Source organism: Thunnus albacares, chromosome 21, assembly GCF_914725855.1.
Source record: "Thunnus albacares chromosome 21, fThuAlb1.1, whole genome shotgun sequence".
NCBI lineage: Eukaryota > Metazoa > Chordata > Actinopteri > Scombriformes > Scombridae > Thunnus > Thunnus albacares.
In genome coordinates this window covers 22,716,797-22,736,868 of record NC_058126.1, presented here as the reverse complement: position 1 = coordinate 22,736,868, position 20,072 = coordinate 22,716,797, and the positions used below count along the sequence as shown (strand labels likewise).

General features: G+C 42.0%; 1 long non-coding RNA gene across 2 annotated transcripts; it reads right to left on the bottom strand.

The window, feature by feature from the left end:
- Window positions 1–401: 401 nt before the first annotated feature.
- Window positions 402–19,418, bottom strand: LOC122972891. Of its 2 annotated transcripts, none has more exons than XR_006399869.1 (4): window positions 17,458–19,418; window positions 17,238–17,336; window positions 2,434–2,526; window positions 402–1,582 (listed from the first exon to the last, which is right to left on the bottom strand). It is a non-coding gene; the product is annotated as an uncharacterized LOC122972891 (long non-coding RNA). The 2 variants fall into 2 exon arrangements; XR_006399870.1 differs by lacking the exons at window positions 17,238–17,336; window positions 17,458–19,418 and adding exons at window positions 6,386–9,541; window positions 10,128–10,215.
- Window positions 19,419–20,072: the final 654 nt, after the last annotated feature.

The following is a 20,072-nucleotide window of genomic DNA, read 5'->3' as shown; positions in this document are numbered from 1 at the left end:
AGTGTGTGTCCAGGTTTTGGGGAGTTCTACTGCATATGTGAAAAAAATTTCTGAAAAATCTTTCAAGACTACAATCTCCACAGGAAGATGAGTTTGCTGAAAGCAGAACACTGACTGGTTCACATCAAGTACCTTAAGTAAATACATACCCGTCTCTCTTGTTCCAAGTCCAGTCTGGATCCAATAGTCTCATGCTCTTCAGCATGAGAGATGACTGCACAGCTGATCCAGCCAAATCAAAAATATGCTTTTGATTTTTCAGAGACATTATTTCTGCCAAAGGAGCAAGTTTTACCAGCCACTCCAACTACATTCCAGCGTACATTTTTGATGCCTCAGATATATAGGATAGGATATATCTCTCCAACAATAAGCATATTTAAATTGATGTTACAGTAGATGGAGTTCAAGAAAAGCTTCATCTGTGTGTGAAATTTCAGGAATAGTTAGCAGTTGAAAGGTGGATATGGTTGACAAATGGATTTAATTTCAATCTGAAACATAGCATGCACTTCATTCACTCCTGTACAGGAGCAGACCTGATAACTCAACCCTACAAGTGTGTATGTGGGACACTTTATTCTCACATGGAGCTGATGGCACCAACAGACAACAGTCTGTTGGTGACATTGCTCTGAGTGAGCCCGTCTCTCCCTTTCCATGTCGCTTCGATGGGGAATCCGCTACGGGATGCTGCTCATTGCCTTTTGGTCCAGATGGTCAAGAGCTCCCAGTGTTCAGTGGGGTAGGCGCTGTTCGCCCAGAGGGACTCCTGCCATCTGTTCCAATTCTCTCCTCACTTCTCATATAACTCAAAGTCTCTGAACCTCGATCCACTCAATGCAAAGGCTCGGATCTGTCAGGATAAAGGTCCAATTTTGTCCCATCCTGTGTTTCAAGTGCAGCTCACCTCGAGTCCAAAACATCTGCACAGAAGCTCCAGGAGCTGATAAAAAAGTGCAGCAAGTTGCCTTTATTCTGTTAAGATGGGCCTATTTTACCCCTGTCCTGTCCTCATTCCTCACTCTCACATCAGCTTCTATTTCTGCTACCTGTGTGTGTGCAGAATTCAAACGAGACAGAGAGCATCTTTCTAGAGTCATTTTAGCTCTGGGGAATGTGACGAGATAACTGGATGCTAATGCTGCTCTTTGCCTTTGGGGAATTACGTCTGCCTGAGCAGTAACCTACATTTACTGAGCAGTCTTACACATAAGGTTAATGAATCAGGTCTGCTGGAGGATGAACGGACCCTTCATATGAGCATACACAGACAGATATCAACAATCATCAATACAATTATTCCAGACAGACACACACAAACAAGGAGGTTTCTGTTTGCTGTAGTGCAAAAGCTAACAAGGTTAGCAAGTAAGCAGGCATCTGAATCGGTAATTTATTTATTTAGTCTGGCTCCAAGGAGTCGTGGGCGTGGACTAATAAGAGGAAGAGTGTTCCTCTGCATAGAATTGTATGCAAGTATGTGTGTGTGTGTGTGTGTGTGTGTGTGTGTGTAAGAGACAGAGATTTTGATTTAAGAGCTGAGGCCCATCATCCTCCCATTGTTTCTTCTCTCTCCCACCTGCAATTAAGACAAGAAAGAGACAAGTGTGGAAATTCCCATCTCTGATTTGATAGGTTAATTAGCTCATGCATAGGTAATGTCTTACGCTGTTAAATAAAGATTGAGTAGATTAAAGAGGGTAGCATGTGTCTGGATTCAGTGCTTTTTGTCCAAAGCATGATGGGAAGAGGATGTGTTGGATTACATGGTAAGTTAGTATGTGTGTGTGTGTGTGTGTGTGAGTGAGAGAGAGAGAGAGAGAGAGAAAGAGAGGGGGAAAGAGAGAGAGACATGGAGAGATATTCTCCACACCTCCACCTCCAACCCTGTCTTGTCCTGTGTCCCTTCCCCCCACAACGGTGACTCTGGCTGGGATCCGCTCACCGTCCCCCCCGGGGAAGGCTGCCATCCGACTCGGGTCGTCAGAATCAATTATACTCATCCCCCTCTTCTCTTCGGCAGCGTTTACATGAGTCACATTTTTCAGACCCCGTCTCATTCCCTTGTTCCCTCCTTCCTTCCTTTACAACAGCACACACCTCTCCATCCCATAACCCCCCCCCCCCCCCACTCCCCTTCTTTCCCCGCCACCCTGAGGCCCCCCTGTCAGGACCCAGGAATAATTCCCCTCCTTTTCCAACGCTTTCGGGAGAAAAACAGTGCAAGGTGATAAATCTGTGGCGATGTACTGTAGAAAAAAATTAAATGAAGGAGAAGAGAAGGGATGCCGGGAGGCTCAGCACTGTTGCCTGCCTGCCTGCTAAGCACAGCAAAAAAAAAAAAGAACAGCCCGTCCCAGAAGGATGGAGATGGGAGTATTGAAAGAGGAGTGTCAGGGTGAAATGGGACAGTAAAACAGAGTTACTCACCTTGGACCTTGTGTGTATGATCCTGAAGGCAGCTGAGTTTGCTCAGAGGATATCATGCAGCTGGAAGCCTTCAGCGCTCCTCCCGAGCCAGAGCTGTAAAAACATCTTTCAACATAAATGCAAAGCAGAATCACCTTAGACCTGTGATGCTCAAATGTTGAAATAAATGTTCAGGTATCACAGATTTTATTGAGGAGAAAATAATAGATCTATGACCTCGGGCTGATATGTGGGAGGGTTTGTGTTCAAGATAATCAATACCATGTTATTCGCTAGAGCAGAGCCAAGGAGAGGTTCTGGTGCTCCCAACATTTCTCATATTTAATGCCTGACTGATTTTAACAGCTCACACACCTCATGGGCAGGGGGTGGTGGGGTTCAATACCAGCTGTACTGGGGAATCGGAAGGCACCTCGAAAATACTTAGGAAGCAAACCTGGAGTGTTTACCTGCCACGATGAGTAATAGAAAATACAAACAATGCAAGGCGTAATTGGCATTGATGCACTTAAAAAGCCCTCCTCCTCCCCTGCAAACACCTGCAGCCCATGAAGCCGGGCGGCCCCCTGGGAAATCACACATTAGCATTTAGTCGTTTCATCTGCTGCACTAATCAGAGCCAAACGTTTCAATAATACAACACAAGAGCAGTTACGCAACCAAAAGAAAGGGGTGAGAGGGAGAAAAAGAGCACTCAGTGAAAAGGTATTTCCAGAGGTTGCAAAGCATTTGGCGCCCGCGCTAAATGGTTGAATGGATCCGGGTGGGGTAGAGAGTTGAGCCAGTGACCCCGATTGACCTCCCAGTTGTTTCCATGTAATCACAATGTGTTGAAATCCATGAGATTTACCAACTAGCTCAGCCTCTCCAAAAATGATTGCAATATTTTTACAGCCTCCAACCAATTCAGGATAAAAGTAGCCAAAGAGTCTACAGTCATGCTAACAGCTCCGTAAGGCTGGACTCAGGCACAGCAGTGAATTGAGCTTAATGCTAATGTCAGCATGCTAACATGCCCCCACTGATAATGTTAATGTCCTGATGTTTAACAGGTACCGTTTATCATGTTCACCACCTTAGATGTTGGCATGCTAACATTTGCTAATTAGCTGTAAACACAAAGTTCAGCTGAGGTGAATGGGAATGTTATTAGTTTTGTAGGTAGTCATAAACCAAAATATTGGACAAATTAAAATTTTGAACTGATGACGGCACTCACTGAAAAGTTAAGGCATCACTAAAGTTATTACAATAGGATGTGTCCATCCCATACATGTTGAGATATTTCTCTGGATGAGTGAAAATTTTGATCTACTGGAGGCACTAGATGAAACATCAGTGGATCACCAAAGTCATCAGGATCAGTCCTCTGGATATTTTTTTAAAAAGTGGTGGATTGATGACTGATATTGCCAATTTGGTGGTGAGTTATGGACACGTGTTTCTGTTCATATCATACCTGAAACACACTTTGTGGTTGTTCTTGTTCACACTAACTGGCAGGTAAGTTCAGCTTTCACCCACTCCGGATCCACCTACCTAACAATTCATCAACTTCATACAGTCCCCCCCGCTTTAGACGCCAACCTCTCCAGAAGTCTGCGCTCCCTTCCTGGAGCTTGGCAGCCCCTGATCAGCCTCTCTGGCCTGCAGCGAGCAGGAAATGACCTATTGTTCTGAGATAATGTGAAATATAATGTTCCCCTGCACTCTTGGAAGGCATTCTGCCCTGACAGCCTCATCGCTGTGGGCAACAGTAGGCGCCAAGTATATGAGCACCTGCCAAACAGAGACGTCCATCAGCGGTGCGGTGATGCTGGTTTACAACAGAGAGGGGAGAGGGGGATCCCCGAAGACTTGTGGGAAAACAAGCACCTCTCACACAGCCGTTTCACGAAAACTCACCTCCGCCCACTCAATTCAACCTGAGAGATTTTCTATCATCTTTTGAACCACATGTGAAGAAACACCTCTCAGTGCATTTGAGGTGATGCAGAAAAGTGAGGGCAAAACTAAAACGTTGACAGAGAGCTGCTTCATTGTTCCCGCTGGAAAGAACCAGAGTCAAACACTTACTTCATTCCCTTAAAATCAGTTCATCAATCCACAAGATAAAAGCTATAGCAGACAAGCCAAGGAGAATCACAGTTTGTGAATTCACACCCTCACAGACACATGTAAGAAATTAGACTGTTTCCAAATGCGACCACACGAGCCGTGTTTCGGAGGGGCCTCGCGGCACAGCTCCACATGACGAGGCCCTGCATTTAGTCAGACACTGAAACCCTCATTGATCATTACAGTACACTCTGGAGCCGCACTCTCCCTGCTGTGGAAACAGTGAGGGAGTTTGTTTATTTGAATGCATCACTAGCCAAAAACTCATAAATAGCCTTGGCAATGGTACAGATTAACAAAGCAGTCAGCGGAACACGAACAGCAGAGATCGAAAGAGGGACCTTCCACATTTTGTAATGGAAATAGAGCAATATTTAAACCTAAATGCTTGCAGGAGTAGGTTTATGAACATGACATGAGTACCCACAATTTGTCACTCTCCCTTATGCTGCTCCTTATGAGTGTTAAGTCAGCGAGGCTCATGCATTAGCAGGTTATTACTGTCATCTTCTCTAAACTTACAATATTAGCTCCTCTGAGGGATAATTATGGGGCCTGTATTTTAAGTCCTGAGGGAATAATAACTGTATCCAAGAAACTTTATTTAGGATTGCAGCTCAACAGCTGGCAGGACCTAAAAGTTAAAAGGCCTTTGCTGTTACTTGAGGGAACGTTTCGCCATTTTCCACAGAATCTATTCAGCTGTTGTCTGAGATAACGTGTTCTCAGAAACCATGAAGAAATGCTCCTACAACTTAAACATTTCTAAATAGGATTCTCCAAGAGGTGAAATAAGCAGAGGGCGGCATATTCAGGTAATAAAAGGGTGTAAATCTGTCAGATTAGTGACAAAAATGAGAGTGTGTGGGATTAAGGTAAAGCATGGATGTGCCTTCTTTTGCTTTATTACTCATCTTACATTCAGGGATCTTTTTTGGAGGAGGTACACACCTAAATGGATTAAAGTCACAATTCACTCCTTATACAAAGAGACATTTAGGCATGTATCCTCTTCACTGTATCTTTGTGACTGTATGCTTTGATGTTCAACCAGCCGCCCACTGTGACTTTCTTACAGCTCCTGATTTGTCTGTTCAGCAGAGCTTAGGCTCAGACATTTGGAGGTGCCTAACACTGCCATCTATTGTTCCTCTTCTAAAGGCTCTTGGGTTGTGCTTCACAGTTGGAAGGGTATTGTTTTTAAAGATTAAAGGAGGTTGTCTGCGAGGCTTCACGGCACAGGGTATAAGTTTAGTCAAAGTACTTTCATGAAACAGTGAATCTCACCTGGGTCACCTAGTTTTGTTCATACTTTTACTAAAGGATTTCATTCATTGCTTTCATCATCCCCTTTCCCCAATGAAAAATGTCCATCCATCTTATAACTGTCAGGTTAAAACCATGAGACTGATACTTAATAAAAACTCATTCTGCTTTATGGGTCAGTTGTGAGCTATTTATAAGAATAAATTTGGGTTGCAATGTGGTGGCACATGGTGCTTAACTTCCTCCAGCATAACACTAACTTATTAACATGTACAACAGACTTGATAGAACATTATCCCTTTATTAATATCTTATTAACATGTAAAACTGCAGAATGGATGGAGGATTAGAAAGTTACAGATTTACTGACAGATCATAGGGTTGTCACTTTAAAATACAACTTAACTAACCTTAATTAGTTTGAATTAAGTTGAACACAACCAATGTAGCCTAAAATATCTTGTAGAATTAACATTTCCTTCATTCAGAGCCTCCACTGCCTCAGTTGAGTGATGAGCTATGCTACTGTAACACAGTTGTATTTTAAGGCATCAGGAAACAGCCTTACCTTTATGCATTTTTTCCATCTATCCTTTCGAACCCAAAATGCTTCCACACGTTACATTTTCAACGGATTTGTGTCATGGCCTGCTAGTATAGTGAAAACAAAAACAACCTAGTTTACTGACAGGGCAACAGGGCATGCAGTGAGTCAGACCCTGCCCCTATTTCAGTACAAGACACAGCCTGTTATATTTGGAATATGAACTGATCATTACAGATCAAATATAAAAATTGTTGTTGGAATGTCAAATTAAGAGTGACAGCCCTAATGGATTACCAACATATAATAACATTACTATCATTGTTTAATGGTTTAAAACAGATCCATAAAGCATTATAAATTGATTTATTAACCATCAATAATGGCATAACCCCTTTACAAAGGGTGCCTTATTATTTCACATGTGAGCAGTTATGGTGAAATAACTGTTCAATCCTTCCATAATGTTCACACAACCACTATGCCCTCTTGCATCTCGAAAAACAAAGCAGTATCATAATTCTTACGAGAATGGATGCAAAAAGGCCACATGCCTGCACACGGGAGCAAGCGAAAGCAGAAACAGGCCAATAAACTTGTAAGCAGACATAAACAACAAAGCCTTGCCTGTCGCAGACCCTCTCCGCCTCACACGGTTAACTCGACTATAATTACTGCGCCGTGCACCAGGCTAGCTGAGATTACAGGAGTGAGTTACACCTGATGCCAGGGGAAAGTACTCCATACTTTAAATATTTAATCAGCCTCTTCACCATGAAGCAAATGAGGCGAGGCAAAAGTTGCCGAGTGGCTGAGGAGAGGCGTGAGGGAGGGGGCTGCCCCGGCTGCATTTTGTGCACACACATATGAACACATGTGCGCACACACCAGGGAGTTAAGTATGTCATTACCTCGTGATTTTTCTGTTGATAGATCTTTTGCCAGTCTCTCATTTCAGGGGAACCTGAGAGCCTCTATGAGTATGTACAGTATGTGTGTGTAGTAGGTGTGTGTGTGTGTGTGTGTGTGTGTGAGTGTAGGGGAACTTCAGGAGGGGGGGCCTGCACACCTGCCCAGGGTCAGGGCCAAGACTCTGTGAGGCTCAGCCGCCGGCCTTGAGGACACAAAGGAGAAATTCTTCTCCACGCTAAGCCGGTTAGAGCTCAACCTGCTTCACTTGAGCAACACGGGAAGTGACACAATCAGGCGCTAAATCCTGCATGCCTTGTATGTTCAAGTGACCATGAAATGAACTATCCGCAGAGGTATATTTAAAGCGACACACGATATGGTCTGAGGTGCAGATCATGGAGAGGGCTTGCCTGCGAGGTGCAACCTGATTTGGGCAACAAATATAACGAGAGTGCACTGTTCACCTATTCACCTGATTTCACTTATTCACACTTTTGATTTATTTCACCTTTTTTGGAAGATGCTGCTTCATGTAGTTGATAGTAGGATTACCTTCAAAACAAGAAGTTATAATCGTGTCATTTGTGACTTCTTTAAACAGTATCTTTCTATTCAGTTTGATTTTGTGTACTTTCAACTTTTTTTCTTTCAATTTGGAATGAGCTTGTAGCCATGTGCTACTTCTGCTTCTTTTCACCCGAGCTTCACTTGAAGGGTATACAGCATGGGATGTTCACACAATCACCCATACCAGACCCCCCCGCCCTGCTTAATGTCAGACTAATTATATTAAACCTACATTCGTTTAAGTTTTTGGGGTCACTTGGGGGTAGAACAACAATCTGTAAACACAACTTAAACATATTATCACATTAGATGTTAGCCATCTGTTGGTTATTTACACATCCAGCAGAAGCAGAGCGACATCAGAATTTATTTGCAATCTTTTTCATTTTAATTCTTTTTTTTTCTCCAACCAATCCAGAGAAAACATCTGGCTCTTTCTTCAGCTCTACCATGTTCACCTGGGCAGGTACTGTACAGTGGATTTATAAGAGATTTTTTTGCTTTAAAAAAGAAAAAAAGAAAAAAAAAAACGCCTGCTGCGTCTCCAAATGAAGATGAAAAGAGCAGTCAGACTAAACCAATGCGGTTGCAGGCTGTTAAATCACAATAATGAAATGAAGGGAGCGCCACCAATAGCCAAATGGTTGCCACACATTTAACTGTCCAATAAAAGTAAAAATGGAAAAGAAAAAAAACAGTTTTAAAAGAGCAGAAAGCCATTGGGAAATGGGAAAGCCAGGGAAATGAGTAGTCAAGTACAGTTCCCTGCATTACAAACATAGTCATATGAGCCATTGTTTAAATAAAAATATTGATTGATGCAGCTTTAAGTATGACAGTTTAATCAAATTTAACTCATTCAAATTGCAGTTTAATGGGTGCCAGTTGTATTTCTGCACCACCCAACCTCAAAAATGGGTTCTGCAAGACCATGTATCCAACTTGGACTGTGGTTATGTTTAGGAAAAGATTGCGGTTATGACAAATGAGCTGAAAAATATAGTCTTCCTCTCGGTTAAAGTTGAATAAAAGGCAAAAGGACATTTTTAGAACTGAAGGTCTCTTTTGCTCAGCAGCTTTCTCCATGGTGTTTCCCAACCTGAGTAAGTTAAGACGGTGAGAACTCACCATGTGTAATGGATAAAAACACAAGCAAGATATTTACATCATGTGTTTCCAAGCTCATGTTCTGTAATGAGGAGGGGTAGTTCCACAGAGCTCAGTCATGCCAGGGCCGTGCTGACATCACACGCTGGAAGATGTGCCCGCATAATGATTTCATCACACGCTGACATCACCTCGCACCTCTGTCAGCCCAGAGTGATGCATCTGAGGTCTGACGCCATCCCTGCTGTGTTTACTGGACTGCCCTGTCTGTCAAAATGACATCAATGTAGCTTCCCTTCCCTGAAACGAGTGAGTCAGCCGCCCCTGTCTGTTTGACGAGGGGAGATGCAAAGAGAGGTAAAAGCGGCAAGCAGAAAGGCTTTAAAAATAAAGAGGTGGCGAGTTATTACCCCGCAGTCACATTCAGCATTTTCTGCCCTCATTTTTAATCCAAACATTAAGTGATACACTTTTTCCTGATTTCATTAATCCCTACTTGCCTTTTCACCTTCTTCTTGACTGATGGCAAGAAAAAGTAAACTGCAGCTGATCAAACAGAAAGCCGATGGTTAGGAGATCAGAGAGACTCCACTACTGTGAGAAAGGTGAGGAAAAGGTTATGTCTACTTTTAAATCTCAATCAAAACCCTCTCATAGTTTTCACAAGCAGCAGTGGTGGAAGAAGTATTCACATCCTTTATTTCAGTAAAAGTACAAGTAATGTAAAATTACTCCATTACAAATTACAAGTCAAAGTCCTGCATGAAAAATCTTACCAAAGTAAAAGTACATAAGTATGAGCATCAAAAAAGTTTTAAAGTGAAAGTACTGATTTCATCCCTCTGACTGATATATTATTATATATGACATCATTAGATTATTAATACTGAAGCATCAATGTATAAGCAGAATGTTACTGTCGTAGCTGCTGAAGCAAAAGCCAAAAAGGTTGTAAACCACTGGTTTCATCTTTAACAATGTGTTGTATTTTAAAAGCTTGTTATATTATCCATTGTGTCAAATCCTCATTTGAAAAGTAACTAAAGCTGTCAAATAAATGTAGTGGAGTAGAAAGTACAATATTTCCCTCTGAAATGTGGTGGAGTGGAAGTATGAAGTAGCATCAAATGGAAACACTCAAAATTGTACCAACGTACAGTACGTGAGTAAATATACTTACTTTCCACCACTGGCAAGCAGAGAGGGAAAGAAAGCATTTGAGCATTTTGTTCAGGTTTGGCCAGCAAGGAGCTCCATGCTGTCATTCGGCGCTTTTCAATCTGTGCTGTGCACTATTTCTCCCAGCCTGTCCCGGGAGAGAGTAAGCGGAGATGGCTGGAGGAGAGTGATGCTCTTTAGACAGTGGATCAGTTATCGCTGAGCCGGGGAGGCAGAACCTGTGATAGATGCTGCTCCCCTGGAGAGCCGTGGAGCTGATTCTTTATGGAGAGGAGGGAAAGAAGAAGGGGATGAAGAAAGGGATGAAGAAAGGAAGGAAGGTAAGAGGAGCAGAAGACTGTTGAAGAGAGGTGAAGAGTTTAAAAAGAAAGAACGGTGAAATCCGCAAAGAGTTTCGTCTCTTGGGACTTTTCTCTGCTGGTTGCTCGGGGTGACTGTGCACTCTTTATTGATGTGAGACTATCTACTGGTGGGAGTGAAGTCGCTGGCAACACGGTGTCAAATACAGTATGATCAAACAAAGAAGTCAGCACTACTGAACTCAGAGAGCCTCTTCTCTCACGTCTTTGCCTCTTTCTCTTTGTTTTCCTTAACGTTCATATTTGTGCCAGTGTGTATGTCAAAGGAAGAAAGGCGAAGGGTTTGTTTCCGTACAGAAACTCTGTATGATTCATGTTTCCTCTGCTTTGATCTGCGAGCTGTGCACAGCCCTGGGATAAACCATTTCAGGTTGTCTAAACAATTTCCAATCACTGTTTCCATATTTAGGTTCTTATACGGAGGAGAGAAGCGAGGGCCTCGCATGCTAACACGCTCCTTTCTCAGCAATGAGGAGGAGGGGAAGAACCTGATTCTCTCCATTAAGAGTGAAGCCAGACATTGATTTGCACAGACGGAACATGCATGCACAAACAAACATGCACATGGGCACGCACACATCTGCACAGGACACACCATATGCCCGAGAGGTCAGCTTACTGGCAAACCGAGAGCCCCTTGAAAACACCCACCTCAATCTCTCATCTCGCTCTCCAAACACACATCTGCTCCCCAGCGTCTCTCCTCTCATCAACCCCCCCCCCCCCCCTCCCCATTTCCCTCTGTGAAATCCACCCAGGCTCTTATTAGTAAACCCCACCTGCCTTTTTTTGTGCTCACCTTCCCAATTACACAACACCCCCCTCTTCAAAAACACTCCAACAATGTGAAAACTGCAGAGCAACACTTCAGCTCAGAATCAGAATCTACAGCTTCATTGCGTGGATGGACAGAAAACTCTTGTGTGTGTATATGTGTGCGAGTGTGTGTGTGTGTGTGTGTTGCATGACATCATTCAGCTGTTCCTCTGGGCAGGACTCCATCCAACTAAATAATCCAGGCCAGCTCCATAAAGCAGGGAGTGCCGCCACATTCCCCCAGCCATGAAATATCAAGTGGTATTAAGTCACCGTAACTGTCAGCCCCCTTCCTTCCTCATGCTTCCTCCTGCACACACACTCACATGCAAAAGCTATAACACACACGCAAGAAGCATAAACTGTTAATCTGTTTTAATTTAATTCTTTAATTGGCATTTGTAGAATGCAAAATGGGAAAAAAAAATCAACAAAGAAACCCTATCCGCACTCCAATCCTCTCGTTCTGTTTGTGCGACAGTATCAGATGTGCAGTATGCATGCAGCAGGTGGCTCCACATTAACCTTCACCTAAAGTCTGAGCAGGCACAGCGAAGCGCAGCGCAGGGGCAAGGATCTGGTTTCAGCCCTTCACTCTCTCTCTCTTCCCTCATCCCTCCATTCCTGCATCCCTGCGGACTCCCATTATACATGACATCAGAGCCTCTCGACAGCCGCACACAGCTGTGGCCAGAGCAGAGCAACACCCAGGATCCTCCCTGCCTTCACTGTCCCTGAACAACAACTCAGGCGAGTGGGATTCCTCTTCAGCCGAGAGGTTTAAATGATCATTTTTCATTTTTATTTCTCTTATAATTAAGAAAAGTTCCATGTGATTGCAAAAAAATGCAGCCAAATGACTTGTGAGTTTTAGGTTATAGGTAAAACTGAGTCAATCCTGGATTGTGATTGGTCAACAAAAGCAGCTTTGCTAAATTCAAATGGGCTAAACCTGCTGAGTCGATGTTTTCTTGTGGAAATGCAGCAAGCTCTTCTAACTGGAAAGACTGTGATGATTTAATGAAGTCTGGTTCTGATGCTTTAAGAGGAGTTAGTTTGAAACTGCTTGTTAGAATTGACAGTAGCCACAACCAGAATCAAACTTTGACATAGTCTTCATCTCAGAGTTGATCATATGTAGAGAAGGTGAATTCTTATAATTATTTCACTTTTGAATTTGAGGAATTTCAGTTCCTTCTGTGTGAAAGATTTGTGTTTTACCACAGTGTTTCTACTTAATTCTCCCGCATTTCTGTTTCTTTCACAACCACTGAGGAATGTTAACAGGTGCTGGCTCCACTTTCAACCCGCAAGAAGTGTAACGGGACAAAAGAACAACTGGCGAGAGCACCTGTTTTCTACCAGGCCTGGAAACTGGATCCCATTCCCAAATCACACTTGAGAGTCAAAAACAAAGCGCCACTATCCCCTGCCTTTTCTTTTGTCACAGCTGAAGATAAGCACGTCCAATTTTCATCCGCTTAACCCCTTATGTTCTGTTTGATGGGCAGCCTCTGAATGGTGACGAAGGAGGTTAGACTTTCAGTCCTCTCTGACGTGCTTCACACCTTTCTGGGCTGCACCACAGAGACACCATGTGGTGGCAAGACACAAACCAGATCCCAGCTGGAACAGCAAACATTATACAGGTGCCAATGGAACGGTTTTTCTATTCATCCTCAGCTGTAATTCCTCCATTGTACCAGTTTACTAAATGTGCTTGTAATTCCCAAAATAATAAAATTGCATAAATGACTTAATCTACCCTTTTATTCACTAAAATAAATTTGATCATGTTAAACACCCCTCCAGAAATACTGGCCATCAATTGGTGCATTATATATATATTCACAGAATTCAGCTCCTTAGCTTTGTTGGCATCTCTGTATTGGTTGTACTGAGACATTGCATGTGGTATGGGGATGCGAAAAGAGTCTGCACTTATACATTGGCTAGCACAATATTGCAACTTATTTAGACAAGAATATTATTTGCTGACTGTCCTCCCTCTAAATGATGATTATTCGCTGAAATGACTGGGCTAAGCAAAGACTGTATCATAAAGGTCTGACAGTGGGAAAAAAGCCACTTGTTCCCCTGAAAAACCCTCATATGTTATGTAAAAGAAAATGGTTACTGTCATGGTTGGTTATTATTTATTCAGAACAAAGGGCAGCCAGAAAATACAAGATGAAGGCAGAAAATATTGAAATTTGTTCAGATGTATCATACAAATGAAAGGCTTTACTTGAGTAATTACATACTTGAGTCACTGCGTGTGTATGTTAGCCCTTTTCCTTTAGCAGGAACTTAATGAAACGTAACACGTAGCCATTGTTACAGGTTCTGCTTTTGTTTCCACTTCTCTGCTTGCTTTGTGGACGAGGTGTATCACATGATTTTTCAGTGACTGGAAAAAATGAGGAAAATACACAGTGCAGGCAAGAATTTCAAACATTAATCATGATTCTAGAAAAATAAAGGATCACAATGCGTGCAGTGAGCAAACTGAAAAACTCAGAAAGTGGTTCCAGGTGCTGGATGCCATTTGAGGCCAAAGGTTGGCTTTTGCTGACCCCAGCAAGGCAGTGGGCACCACACCTACCAAACAGTGCATTAAAATGACGCTATTTCTGAAATGTCCTTGGTTGCAAACTACAGCAGAAACATAAGGAAGAACCTGGTACTGTGACATCATCCATTGGTTTGCATTGGAGCCAGTTTAAAGCTCAGAGTTGCAGCTTATGGTTGGCACCTTCTTTTCCATTTGGACCCAGGACCTTCCAAATAAGGAGTGCAGGGTTGTTGCTTTTCACACTATGGATACATGCCCCGCTACCTCAGACCCAAGCTAATGCTAGCTTACTGGGAACACTAAGCGCTGCGAACTTGGGCTAATGTTAGCTACTTTAGCTAAATTGTGCTAACAGGGTAGGTATCATAATCAAGTAACATTAAACTTACTGAAACATTACGACAACAGTCTGACTCAGCGCGAGTCCTGGAGCTGGGGAGAGCAGCAGGTGAGCCAACTGTCAATCACGGCTGTCAATCAACACCCACATAGGAGACATCAAAGCTACTATAAGTCTTCAAATCTTATTAACAGAGCAATAATTTCCAAAATGACTATCAGCACACTTATTAGGGGACCTGAATTTAGTGATTGAGACCATAATAAATTGTTGGAAAAAATGACTGACTTTAGTATTTCTAGACTTTGAAAAAAAGAAAAAATAACTAGAGTTCCCATCACCTGAGTAGCATAAGGTCAACCATTCCCCAGAGAGCTCTGCAGGAGACAGCTGTTACAGCTAGTCTGTCCACACACACACACACACACACACACACACGCACACAGGAAGTCATGACGGCTGGTTGGATCTTCTCCAGGGCCATAGGTGCTGTAGTGCCATATGGCCGTTCTGGGTCACCACCTCCACTCAGGGTTCAGAGGTGCCTCATTTCTCATTGACATTAGATTAGACACATATAACAGGATTTAACCAGACACAGCCCACCCTGCTCCCCTCAGTATACAGCCTGCTTTGATTTGATTTGAGTATTTATTGTAACAGTCGATGACTTCAGCCAAGAAGAGTGCATGTCAAAAGAGCTTTCGAAAGGCTCGAAAAGCCTTCATTCCCGCCGTCCAGGAAATTTGACTTGCTGCAAAGAGAAAGGTAAAGTCTCAACAGAAGAGGGATGCAAATAAGACTCAGACGTTAAAACCCTTTTGTGTGAGTGTGTGTACGTGTGTGAGTGCAGCTTGCATGCAGAGAGAGCTGGCAGAACATGCCCCTCTGAGGTTAGACACGCTAGATGGAAAATACCCCTCAAACACCTCCAAAATAATTCAACAGTCTCTCCTTCTTCTCCTTTTCCACACTATCTTTGATCTCCCAACCCAAGGCTTCTCCTGTTCCTGATTCATCTGCCTGTACCTGCCTCTTTACGGCGCCACCCTCGTGCTGACTCGGTCTCTTTTCACCGAAATTGGATTCAGAGGCTGCTTTATTCACAGAGGGATCGACTTCAATGCCTGTCTTTTTTTCCTTCTTCTTTCCTCTCCTGGCAAATGCCACAGTGAGAGGAGAGCAGGAGGAGGGAGAAGAGAAGAGCTTCTTCTGGATTGTATCTTCATCAGCGTGGTCAGGGGCAACTCTGTTGAAAAGCCCTCATTGCTTTTTCTCTTTTCAGTCGGCTCTCTCCATGTGTGACCGGAAAATATTAAAAAGAAGTTTTGTGAATCAGCTTCTTGTTAATCAAAAAGATGCATTTCACCTTAAAAAGAAACACATTAAACAAATGCAGGGATGCGATATGTTGCTCTGAGACCTCTCAGGGGGTTTTCCTGATTGGAGATGATTGAGTGGCACCCTTGGGCTACTCTTTGCATCTTCTGAAGTGGCCCCCATCTCTCTGCTCCTCACCTGAGTAAATGGCCTCTTGTCTGCCGCCAGCTCTTGATTACTTCTCTTCATCCAAAGCTGGTGAAGAGAATGGATGGAGGGCAAAGAAGAGGGAACTGTGTGTGTGCCTGGAATAATTAAAACCAGGAGGTGCAGAGAGGTGTCTGCTGTAAACAATGACTGGCCTTCTAGGGCAAGAGAACACATTGTATGTATCAATTAAAATTTTAACTAAAAACTATGATGAAAACAATTAGACGGCAGCCTTTTATCCACGATGATAGCAAGTCTAAAACTGAAATAAAAAGTAGCCTTTGAAAACAAAAAGTATGACAAGGTATTAGAATTTTTGTTAACTTAATAAAAACAGGAAAAGGAAGTGATTACTGTCTGTGCAGTCTTAGTCATTGACCATTGTATGCTCCTGACAGGAAAACCAGTGTTACCAATTTAGAAACTTTCTCACTAGATTTTGAGACTTTTAGGACTCCTTTAACTTTTTCTTTTTTTCCAAAAAGCAACAAATCTAGTGACTTTTTGGGGGGACTTTAACAGTCTATAAAACAGTGCATAAAAATGTTTGTTGGTATGAGAGGTGTATCAAGATTCATATTGATGAGACGATTGCAGCTTGAAAAATAATAATAGCTTATGATAAAGCTAGTGAAGTTTAGTTTGACATTTTTACTGTCATTGCGTAATATTTAGGTTATATGTAAATAGTTATGAAATCATGGTCATGCAAATTTGCATGATATCATCAAATGACCTTTCAAGCACATTTAACTACTCTCTGCTGAAAATAGTGGGTAACACTGGGTAAATCTGTATTGTACACCACCCCAAAACTATCTGTTCTCCAGGGGTTGATTTGGCTGCTTGACCTGTTGCACTGATAAGCAGAATCTTCACCAACATTGTTGCCTGCTAGTAATGTTAGCTAATGTTACTGGTTCTTGCAAGGAAAAAAAGAACAGATTTATGGACTAAACTAATCTACAATGCCATTGAAAAATACACAACAAGCCACAATATCACAGCTAAGACAAACCACGAAAACAGGCGTACGATAACGGAATGTTAGCTAAGGAATATCACAGCGTTAATGTTATTTAATGTTAGCTGCTGGTCTCAAGCTAAACCCAAGCTAAACTGGGAATTCACGATTGAAATTTGTTACCCAAAGAAAGTCAAAAATAAAAGCAACCTTGAGCAAACAAAATATAACGTAAAGTGGCTGATGCTAAGACAGTCTTCTACCATCCGTTGAGTTTGTATTTTCAACATTCTTCCAGTGTCAAATTTTATAAGCGGATTTGAAATGTCCAAGTTCTGTGAACTTTAATCAAAATCAGGTGCCAAAATTAACAAGTTATGTACGTATGTGTTTGGGATTCACGGATTAAAAAAACACTCCAGTGCTCTATAACTCAGAATTACACCTTTACACTCAAATAAGCATTTTGGCCACCTGACAGAAGCTAAAATAAACCCCTGCTTACATTTATCTTCACCAACACTCACCATGCTCCCAACTTCCTTTCTCCCGTCACTCGCTGCACTTTGTTCCGAACTCCTGTAGAGATAAGTTATGCAGCAGCTGCTACATTTTAAGTCCATAGTCTGTATTCAAAACAGGAAAATAAGAAAACATCTGTGAAAGACAGCACACACCTGGGCATGCATCTCTCTTTGAGTGTGGTTGAATAAGATCTGTGCTGTGTATAATGGATTTTGGGGCTACCTGTGTGTGCTGATAAACAGCAGCAGACACAGGAAACGCAGCAGCGGCGGACCGTCAACTCCAACCTGCTCACAACGCCGACCGGCCTCCATCTGTTGCCACTTTTGAAAAGACCGGCTGAAAACACGTTTGTGTAATTTGGCATGTTCTTTCAAATGGAAATAATCCGCCTGTTTTTCTTTCCGAGGGGAGGCTCCCCTCTGTCGTGGCTTTCAAGGTAAGATTAAGAGGACGTTTTTATCGCGCGGGGTTTAGCTCTCTCTTCCTCTGGTGATTTCTCTGCCTTCAATCTGGCTGTTTGAAATACACAGAAGGCTTCTCTGAGCAGCACTCTTTTGCCCACTATCAACCTGTGAATGCAAAAACTGTTTTATCTACAAAGAAATAAATGAATAAAAGTAGATTACAAAGATGTTGCATAAAAATCAAAAGAAAATAAAAGACCTCCTTCACTATTCCTGCATCCAATTTTCTCTATCATGTGAATGGACAAAAAAATCTGCCTCCAGTCTTTTGAAGTATGGTACGCATGAATGGAAACATCTGAGCTGCAGCATTACAACTTAAATTCATCATTTTTAGGTGAATTTAGAGATATTAGTATAATTTTCATAACCAGACCATCACTGAAGACTGTTGTTCTATTGTATTATCTGGGATAGATTTAGAAGAAAAATGCACAAAAGGACATTGTTTTACATAGTGTTTTTCCAGCTCCACTTTTAGTTTACTGATAGCATATCATTTAATATCAAATCTGTTACTGCTCTTAACCTTAATTTTGAGGAACACAAAATGCCACAAGTTGCACCTTCAGAACAAGAAATGTCGACCTGGAGACATTTTTTTTCCACCTCCTGGCTTGAAAACAGGCTGAACAGATTGGAGCTCTGTTCCTCTGGCCAACATAACCAGCAGTGCAAACAAGTGTGACTCAGATAGGACCATATGATAAACAGTCTGATCCCACTGATGAGGAAAGTGGAGGTCAAACTCTGTGTATGTGTGTGTGTGTGTGTGTGTGTGTGTGTGTGTGTGCTGTCCTCACAGCTATGCTTTAAACGCTGTGTAAGGAAATATTTTCATTGAACACACAAGCACAGAAAGCGTCATGTCTGCAGTAAGTGAACATGACTCTTTTGCATCCCATTAGAGGCTCTCAGTGTCAGCACTGAGCCTCCATCACATTAGCATTTTGTTTCCAGGGCAGCTGAATACAACAGCACGCAATGTGATGTTACACCATATTCTGTGACCTGTCAGATTCTGTGACTAAACTGAATTTAATTTTAATTATAATAGCACAGTAATTAGATTGGGCAACAAATTGTGATAGCTGCAATAGCAGGAAGTTACAGTAGTGTATAAGTGTATGTACTCTATAGAGCTGTAACTACTCACTTATCAATATTAGATCAACCAGTCTTTTTTCCATAGTTGACCCTCCAATGTCAGAGAATCTGACAGGTCATAGATGATCTTGGTGTAACACCACCTTTGTTTAAACCACTATTTTTTAATCTGGGGACATTTTCACAGTAGAATTTCCCAAACTTGATCATTAAAATAGCGAGTCTTTCTAGACCTCAACCAACATATTGACTGTATTAATTTATTGCAGGTACGCCATTATCAACGTATATAGTGACCATACTGTAAGTAACAAGAAATGTCAGAAATAAAGATATGTAGATTGAGGTAGTATAGTGCAGTGACTAGTTTGTTGTTGTTTTTTTAGCTGTAAAATGTCCTGTTTGGTACTTATCTTGGTAGCAACTCTTTAGAAACAAATTGAAATGATCCTTATCAAAATGTTCCTGTGTGTTATTTATTATATTAAGTTTAAAAGAATGTATATCGGCCAATAAGTAGTGGATTTTTTTTAAAACTATCAAATATCTGTGTTGGTATCTACTTTACAAAATCTGTATTGGTCAGGCTGTAATTGCCTCTTACAAGTGTAATGCTGGAAAAACATACAATCCTTTGCCACTAATGCTTCTGATTAGCACACTCTTATGAAAGTACTCCAGTGTGCAAACACTGGAGTACTTTCCTAAAGTTAAAAGAATGATCAGAATTAAAGCAGCAGAGGCCTGAGTTTTTCTCCCTTGTATGGTTAAAGTTAAAAAAACAAATGTGGTGCAACTGCGTCTTCCATTACAGGCTGCCTACTAAGTTTCACCCACGTTTTTACTTGTTTGTTTCACACCTGCCTAACGGAACAGATACGCCTCATTTTTAATCAATACATCTGTCTAGACAGACGTGTAATAGCTCACTCACGCTTCATGGGGTTACGTGTAACAAAAATGTTTGTGGATATTGTAGGTTTGTGAGCACACTGTAGCTACTGTGGCTGCACACATTTGTACATATATTATTCTGAATGAAGCTATAAGTGGGCCTGCTAGCAGCTACAGTCACATTTCTGCTACAACAGTGTAAGTTTAATCCTTATTTTAACATAATATCTGAACATTCCAGAAGTCAGATGTAAAATCACTGCCCAACTGTATCTTTTCTAACTAAATGGTTTGGAATGCAGGAGGTTCTCACCGCCGGTCATTCATGTCCAGGATGTGCAGCTGCTGACACGTAGCGGCAAACATCAC